Source organism: Zootoca vivipara, chromosome 5, assembly GCF_965207765.1.
Source record: "Zootoca vivipara chromosome 5, rZooViv2.hap1.1, whole genome shotgun sequence".
NCBI lineage: Eukaryota > Metazoa > Chordata > Lepidosauria > Squamata > Lacertidae > Zootoca > Zootoca vivipara.
The window spans coordinates 18,093,914-18,101,345 of record NC_142588.1 but is presented as its reverse complement, the minus strand read 5'-3'; the positions used below and the strand labels follow the sequence as shown (position 1 = coordinate 18,101,345).

The 7,432-nt window shown below is 45.4% G+C and overlaps 1 long non-coding RNA gene across 1 annotated transcript; it reads right to left on the bottom strand.

Annotated features, from left to right (window-relative positions):
- Nucleotides 1-4,994: 4,994 nt before the first annotated feature.
- LOC148685597 (uncharacterized) lies at nt 4,995-7,238 on the bottom strand. Its single transcript, XR_015950155.1, has 2 exons — nt 7,108-7,238; nt 4,995-5,163 (listed from the first exon to the last, which is right to left on the bottom strand). It is a non-coding gene; the product is annotated as an uncharacterized LOC148685597 (long non-coding RNA).
- Nucleotides 7,239-7,432: the final 194 nt, after the last annotated feature.

Sequence of the window (7,432 nt, the reverse complement as noted above, 5' to 3'; positions counted from 1 at the left end):
ATGATTATGAATATGTGAGCTATTTGGGGCACAATATAATGGAAATATGACATACAAATAAACATAGTATGATTCTGCTCTCTAAAATCTGTGTTGATGCAATATTTGGTTAGTCAACTGCATTTGGATATTCTCAGGTCATTTGCTTCGTAGTGGTTGTACTGTAGCTCTATGCACATGTGTGCAAATTGGGTATAATCATGGCACTAAGAGACAGCTGAATCTGTCTGCCTGTTTTGCTTCAGGGCATGCCTGCCTCAAACCCTAGGTTCACCTCACCTCCATGGGTCGGACAGAACGTCTAACTTACATGTAGGTTTATAAAGCCCAATATGCACATCCCCAGGGACCCAGGTGGCGCTGTGGGTTAAACCACAGAGTCTGGGGCTTGCTGATCAGAAGGTCGGCGGTTCAAATCCCTGCAATGGGGTGAGCTCCTGTTGCTCGGTCCCAGCTCCTGCCCACCTAGCAGTTCGAAAGCACATCAAAGTGCAAGTAGATAAATAGGGACCGCTCTGGCGGGAAGGTAAACAGCGTTTCTGTGTGCTGCTCTGGTTCGCAGAAGCTGCTTTGTCATGCTGGCCACATGACCCGGAAGCTGTATGCCGGCTCCCTCGGCCAATAACGTGAGATGAGCGCCACAACCCCAGAGTCAGTCACGACTGGACCTAATTGTCAGGGGTCCCTTTACCTTTACCTTTTACTAGAGATAGACTTAATAAAAATAAAACTCTTCCTGCAGATGCTGATGTCATGGACTGGTTGGACACAGAGGAATGGTGGGAGGAACCAGCTGGGGAACCACTAACAGAAGAAGGCTCAGAGCCTGGGGAGTGCTGGTGGGACAACGATTAGAGGGAGAAGAGAGAAAAGACTTGGAGGAGGAGGAGGTGTCAGAAGCTGAAGATGTAACAGGGCTTAGTGAGTGGGGAGAGTTGTGACAGAGGAAAGTCCAGAATCAGAGGCAGAAGCTGAAGCAGGTGGGTGGGAGGAGGGAGGCCAAGAGGCAGAGATGAGTCAGGTTGGGGAAGATCATGGGTGTCTCTTTCTCTTGCTGCGACAAGCTCCAGCCCTCCCTGGTCTCCCAGAACCAGAAGAGGCACAAAAGTGGTGAAGGAGATATTGACGATGTACAGATGCCGTCTCTGGTTGCTTGGCAAACGCCCTGATGAGAAGGGGACTTAGATTGCTGTGAGGAGGCAGCGACTATCAGTCTCAGCAACTGATTTTCGTGGAGTAAGACCACTGGGGATGAGCTGCTCTGCTCAGTAGGCCAGACATTCAACCAAGTCTGTGGAGATTGTGTTTTTGTTAATAAAATGTTAACTCCAACTTTGAATAGTATGATTACTGACCAGCATGCTGTGACAGCTTGAGAACTGAACCCAGGACCTTCTGCATTCAAAGCAGAGCCCCCACCAATGAGCTCTGGTGGTTCCCAATACAGCAGGGCCAATACCATTATGTCACTTCTTCAAAGTCTTCCATTTTACCCCTGTCACTGCTGCTGATCTTCATGCCCTCAACTTTTTCTTTTTAAGTTGCATCATACAAATGGACAAAAGGTGTTCATTTTGTTCTGTTTACGGTCCCTCACTTTTCAGTATCTGCCCATATCCTCGGCACTTTCACCCAGTTCAGTGAGCAGCAGAGCTGGAACACCCATTCCGCCTATGTTGATTTACATTATGTGTCACCTGGTTTTCAAGGTAACTGAACGAGGATCAAAATAAAAGATACAGTGAGGGAGAGGCATTCGGGATATGGCTTTCCAAAAGGCTTGCAAGAAAGCATGTTTTTTTGGGGGGGGGAACCAATGCAATCTTATCTACAGAAGAAATAATTCAAATCAGTTTCATAATAAAACATCAGTATCAAAATGTCAGAGCAATGAATCCACAATCCCATTATCAGCATGAACAAGGGTAAATACTCTCTGGCCTAGGCGGCAGCAGAAAAACAGAAGTATGTGCACACTCAAAAGTATTTCAGAGGAAGGCAAGGCTGTTCAGGTGTTAGTAGGAACAGAGTGAAACACCCGGCAGCCTGGATGGTAGGCAGCAAATTACCAAATTCCCTCACAGACAACCTGGTGTGTGTGTGTGTGTGTGTGTGTGTGTGTGTGTGTGTGTGTGTGTGCTGTATATCTATGGCAGGTGGGGCCAGGAGCAAAAGTGAGTGGAGCAACATTACTGAGCACATAGGAGGTTTCCACACACAACCACACCTTGAACACATTTCTGTATCCTCCATCCAGGCAGGTAAGAGCCAGGCAAACACACCTGAGGAGAGCACAGATCAGGGCCTTTGAGGGTTGTGGCCTGAGGACAGGGAATGTGGACTGGGAAGGGAATACCCTCCAACATTCAACCCTATTCAACAACAACAACAACAACGATGATGCCCCACCCATCTGACTGGGTTACACCAGCCACTTCTAATATATATTAAAACATAATTAAACATTAAAAAACCTCCCTATACAGGGCTGCCTTCAGATGTCTTCTAAAGGCTTAAGGGTTACATAACTCCATACCCTCCAACACTGCTCTGATGAAAATAGGGACACCCTATTCAATAATAATAATAATGCTCCACCCATCTGATTGGGTTGCCCCACCCACTTCTAATATATATTTTAAAATAATTAAAAAAATTAAAACCTCCCTAAATAAGGCTGCCTTCAGATGTCTTCTGAAGGCTTAAGGGTTACATAACTCTGTACCCTCCAACACCTCTCTGATGAAAATAGGGACGTCCTAAGGAAAAGCTGGAAATTCCAGGATCAAGTCAGAAACTGGGGTGGCTTCTGTACATCTGGGACTGTCCTAGGAAAATAGGGACACTTGGATGGTCTGGAAGGTGTGTGTCCTTTGGCTCTGGGGGCCAAGCACCTCTGGCTTCCAGGCATGTGCTGGGATCAGAGAGCATTGTTTTGCTTTAATGATGTTTGCACAGTCCCTGTGAGTTCAATACCCCTACATTCAATTCCAAGGACTCCCTGTCAGCAAGCGACATGGTCAATAATAGAGGGTAGCAACATCTGCCAGATGTAGGGCCCTTCCTTGTTTTTACTTCATTTCCACACCAGCCCCTTTAAAGCTCATCTTGTCCGGAACAAGTTGCACAGGTCATTTGAGCAAAGTAAATGTCTAAAGTCCCTCAACTCCCGTAAACAGTTTCGATCTGTTTAACAAAAGGATTTCTCCTTCTTCTAATGTTTTAAATTTCTGTCTTTGTTGCCAGGTGGTGGAATCGCTTCAAAAGGAAGTTGGAACAAGTTGACTGCTTTGAAGTAGTTCCAAAATAAATCTATTTGGGTGGTGGGCAAAGGGTTGTAGTCATGTTCTGTCAGGAAGAATTGCATACCAAGATGTGTACTGTATATTAGGAGAAAGTCACACTAAGATGCTTCTCAGGTGTGTTACTGCAATTCTGCTGCTGTTAATGGCCCATATGGATATGCAGAGCTGTATGATAGCATCATAAGCTGCTCTCTTATACATCCGAAAGAGCACAGTTGGATACATGGTATCTCTGGAGGTCCTTTGTGGGCTTAGGGTTCCTCCAATGCTTATCAAGCATTCATCCTGATTTGCTTGCAAAAGGCTGACACAGGAGGTTAGACTTTGTTTTTTACTGCACATTTGTTCCAATTTGTTGATGGGGAGGATATATGTTAATGTGCATTCATCCTGATTCACTTGTGTGACGTTTTCCCATTAATAATTTGTTCAACCCCCTACTTTTCTGTCACTTTCCTAACTGCAAAAAGTCATTTTAAAAAAGGTGGATTTGCTGCGACAGAGGGCCTTAATGCAAAGCTAAATTTCGCATAGGTACCTGAATCCCTCCTCCAGAATTCTGACAATCTGGAGGGTGACCTTAGATAAGTGCCTGTAGTCAGAACAGCATCCTCCATGCTATCTTACTTGGTAATGTTTCAACAGAAGTTGCAGGGTCAGCTTTTTGCATGGCCATTCAATGGACACCTGGTGCTTTTGTAATACAGGTCTGTTTACAAGTTGAGCATAGAGGAATAGACTAGCAGCCAGGCACAGTGCTAATCATTAAACAGGATGAGCATGCATTAACCAAACCCTCCCGGGGTAGCTGCTTTTTGCCAGCTGTGAAGTCTTCAAGCTCTTTTGGGACAACCAAGCTGTCCTTAACCTATCCAGACCAAAGCAGATGGAATATGTGAAATAAATGGCAGCCACCAGTCATCAATACTCATTAAGCTAAAATTACCAGGCGTCCCCGTTTCCCGGGAACAGTCCCCAGATTTACAAATCAGTCCCTGACAAAATCCATTCATTCCGACTGAAGTTGAAAAGTGTCCCCGGATTCACTGGAAAAAAAATCTGGTAACCTTACATTAAGCAAGCATGGTCTTACCCATCTTCAGAGGGCTCTCATTTGATAGCCACCATTTCCAACAAGTGGCATTTAGAGGGACCTATCCAAACTACCCAGGTGGATCAACAGCAAAACAGAGTACCCTGTACACATCTCCACCCAATCAACCAGCATGTGGTGACTGCGAATTTTGGAAACGTGGAGAGTAGATCCAGAAATGCTGGATTATTCAGACAGGTTTTCAGGGTACAATCAGAATACAAGGCGTTCAAGAATAGACTTCTAGATGACAAACAGAATACTGAAAATCTGAATTTTGTGAATTTATGTAGATAGTCCCTTAGTTAGGCCCCCCAATCTTGTTACCCCCCCAACGATTCCCTGACAGGTTTGGTCTGACTGCATTCCAGAGCAGTCCAAGGCTTGACCCGCAAATTTTCTTAGAGACGGTCCAGGCCCTTTTTAGAAGAATGGTAACATTTCCCAGATACTTACCGGTATCACACACACACAAAAATTGCTAGTGTCAGTTCACATCTACGCACTTTTTGGGGGAACAGTGCAGAAGGCACAGAAACTGTGAGATCTGCTTTAATTATCAAAGACAGAGGGGAAACCTGGAGAACCTGAAAAAGTAGAATGGCAATTATGCACACATTTAATTAATTCTGGCTGCATTCATGTGCGTTCCTTTCAGTGCAGGCCTAAGGGCTGAGTCGCATTCACTGGCAGTAGGAGAGGAGCATTTTTCACTCTGTGGTTTCTCTCAGTGCTGCTCCGGTCATGAAGATGTGAAGGAACAACCTGGGGGGAGAAGGGTAGCAGGTGCTTCCAGATGGTTGCTATTTTTGAGTGGAATTCAATCACAGACTAGCAAATGTACATCACACAATTATAGTTGATCAGGACCTGCGTAACAAGCCTGCTTCCCCCAAAGACTAGGCTTTTAGGGATAAGGAGAGTAATGGGGAAATGAACTTGAAAGCTTGCTTTGATGCAACTTCACCTAACCTCCCCACAGACGTGTCAGAAGGAATACTCAATAAGCAGGTCATGGGAAAGTGCCCAGGAGCATAAGCATTTCAGCCACACAGCTGGTTTATCAACTACATCCTCATCTCAGACATAGATTTTGGCCACTTTCAGTCACCTCCACATTGGAGTACAGAGATGCACCCTGTATAGAGCTGGCTTGGGGAAATGTTCAGAAATTGTATTCGGTGCAGAACAGTGGCCTTCCTAAACTGAAAAACAAAACAAATCTCTTAACTCACATACAGTTGGGGGACATTTTCCTACCCCAAGTCAAATTCCATCATATATCTCCAGGTACTAAAATGTCTGAAAACATATTCATGTGTGAGATATATGACGAAGGGCATTTATTTTTTTATGTGGCCCGTTTTCACCCCAACATTTTCTCCTGGCTAGGGCCGCGAATTGTGCCATGCCATAATGTTTGTTAGCTTCCAAGGTGCCGCAACACTCGTTATCCTTGTTGCAACACACTAACATGGTTACGCCACTGAAATTCAGAGAACAAGCATAGCAGGTGACTTTTCTATAGTGGAAAGTATTTTCGCTTTAATTCAAAAGCACAAAGCCACCCAACGAATGACGAAAGGTTTGTGACAGACAAAAGGAAGTACTTATTCACAAGCGCATAGTTAAACTATGGAATTTGTTGATGGCCACCAACTTGATAAAGGATTAGACAAATTCATGGAGGATAAAGCTATCAGTGGCAGCTATGTCACCTCCAGTATCAGAAGCAATATGCTTCTGCATAGCAGCCAACTCCTGGGGGCTGAAGTCCCTTCGCCCCCCCCCCAAATTTTTTTGAGGGGGCTGCCTCACCCCACAAGTTGAAGGGTATTGCCATTCAAATGGTGCGTGGTTGCCGTATCTTGTGATCAATTTTGTGGAGTGGGGCTTATCTGCCCCCCCTTTTTATTCAAGTTGACCTCCTTGTGACTCTGGATATTAGATGCTGGAGAAAATGAGATGACTGAGAAATTGCTGTTGTGCTCATATCCTGCTCCTAAGTTATGTGGCTCAACACAGTGAGAACAGGACAGTCCTTTTGAACCAGCTCCAGAGCAATGTTTTGGTTCTTTTTCATCCATGCGTATTACACGACCTGATGCCAGTTTCGCAGTCCAGTGCCAGCTGCAGCCTGGGTTTGGGGCCCTAACACCCCACCATAGTGGCACTATACTCCGAATTACAGGTAGGTAGCTGTGTTGGTCTGCTGTAGTCGAAACAAAATAAAAAAAATTCATTCCCGTAGCACCTTAGAGACCAACTAAGTTTGTAATTAGTATGAGCTTTCGTGTGCATGCACACTTCTTCACGTTTTGTGTGCATGCACACTTCTTCACATGAAAGCTCATACCAATGACAAACTTAGTCATTGTTAGTGTGCATGCACACATTGTTAGTGTGCATGCACTTAGTTGTGTGCATGCACACTTCTTCACATGTTTCGTGTGCATGCACACTTCTTCACATGAAAGCTCATACCAATGACAAACTTAGTTGGTCTCTAAGGTGCTACTGGAAGGAATTTTTTAAATTTTGTTTCGACTATAGTCCGAAGTTGCCCAAAATTTCAGGGTGTCTTAAAAAACACACAAAAAACCCCTTTCCCATCCCCTCCACTGGGGTAAAAATGCCCCTGAGACGGAAGATTATAGTTTCAGGAGAAAGAAGGGGAATCGTCAGAGGGAGAAAGGAAAGTTACATAACTGGGCACAACCGCTCCGAATATTGCATCATCCCAGAGCAATCCATCTCCCTTCGCTTCCTGCAAAGAGCCAAGCCAGCTTCCCCGACCGTTGCCATTTCTGTTACGCAACCGCGAAGCGCGCAAACTTCGGGAAACTTTCCCCTGGATTCCTCCCCGCGAAAGAAAACGAGAGAGAGAGAGCGCAACCCTTTCAGCAGCAGCTGAGATCCGCAGGGGGGCGCAGACAAAGGCATCCTCCTGATCCGCGCGAGAGATCTTCCCTGCGCGCGCGCGCCCTTTTTTTTGGGGGGGGAGCGTGCTTTCCCCCTCTCTCCTGCGAGGAAA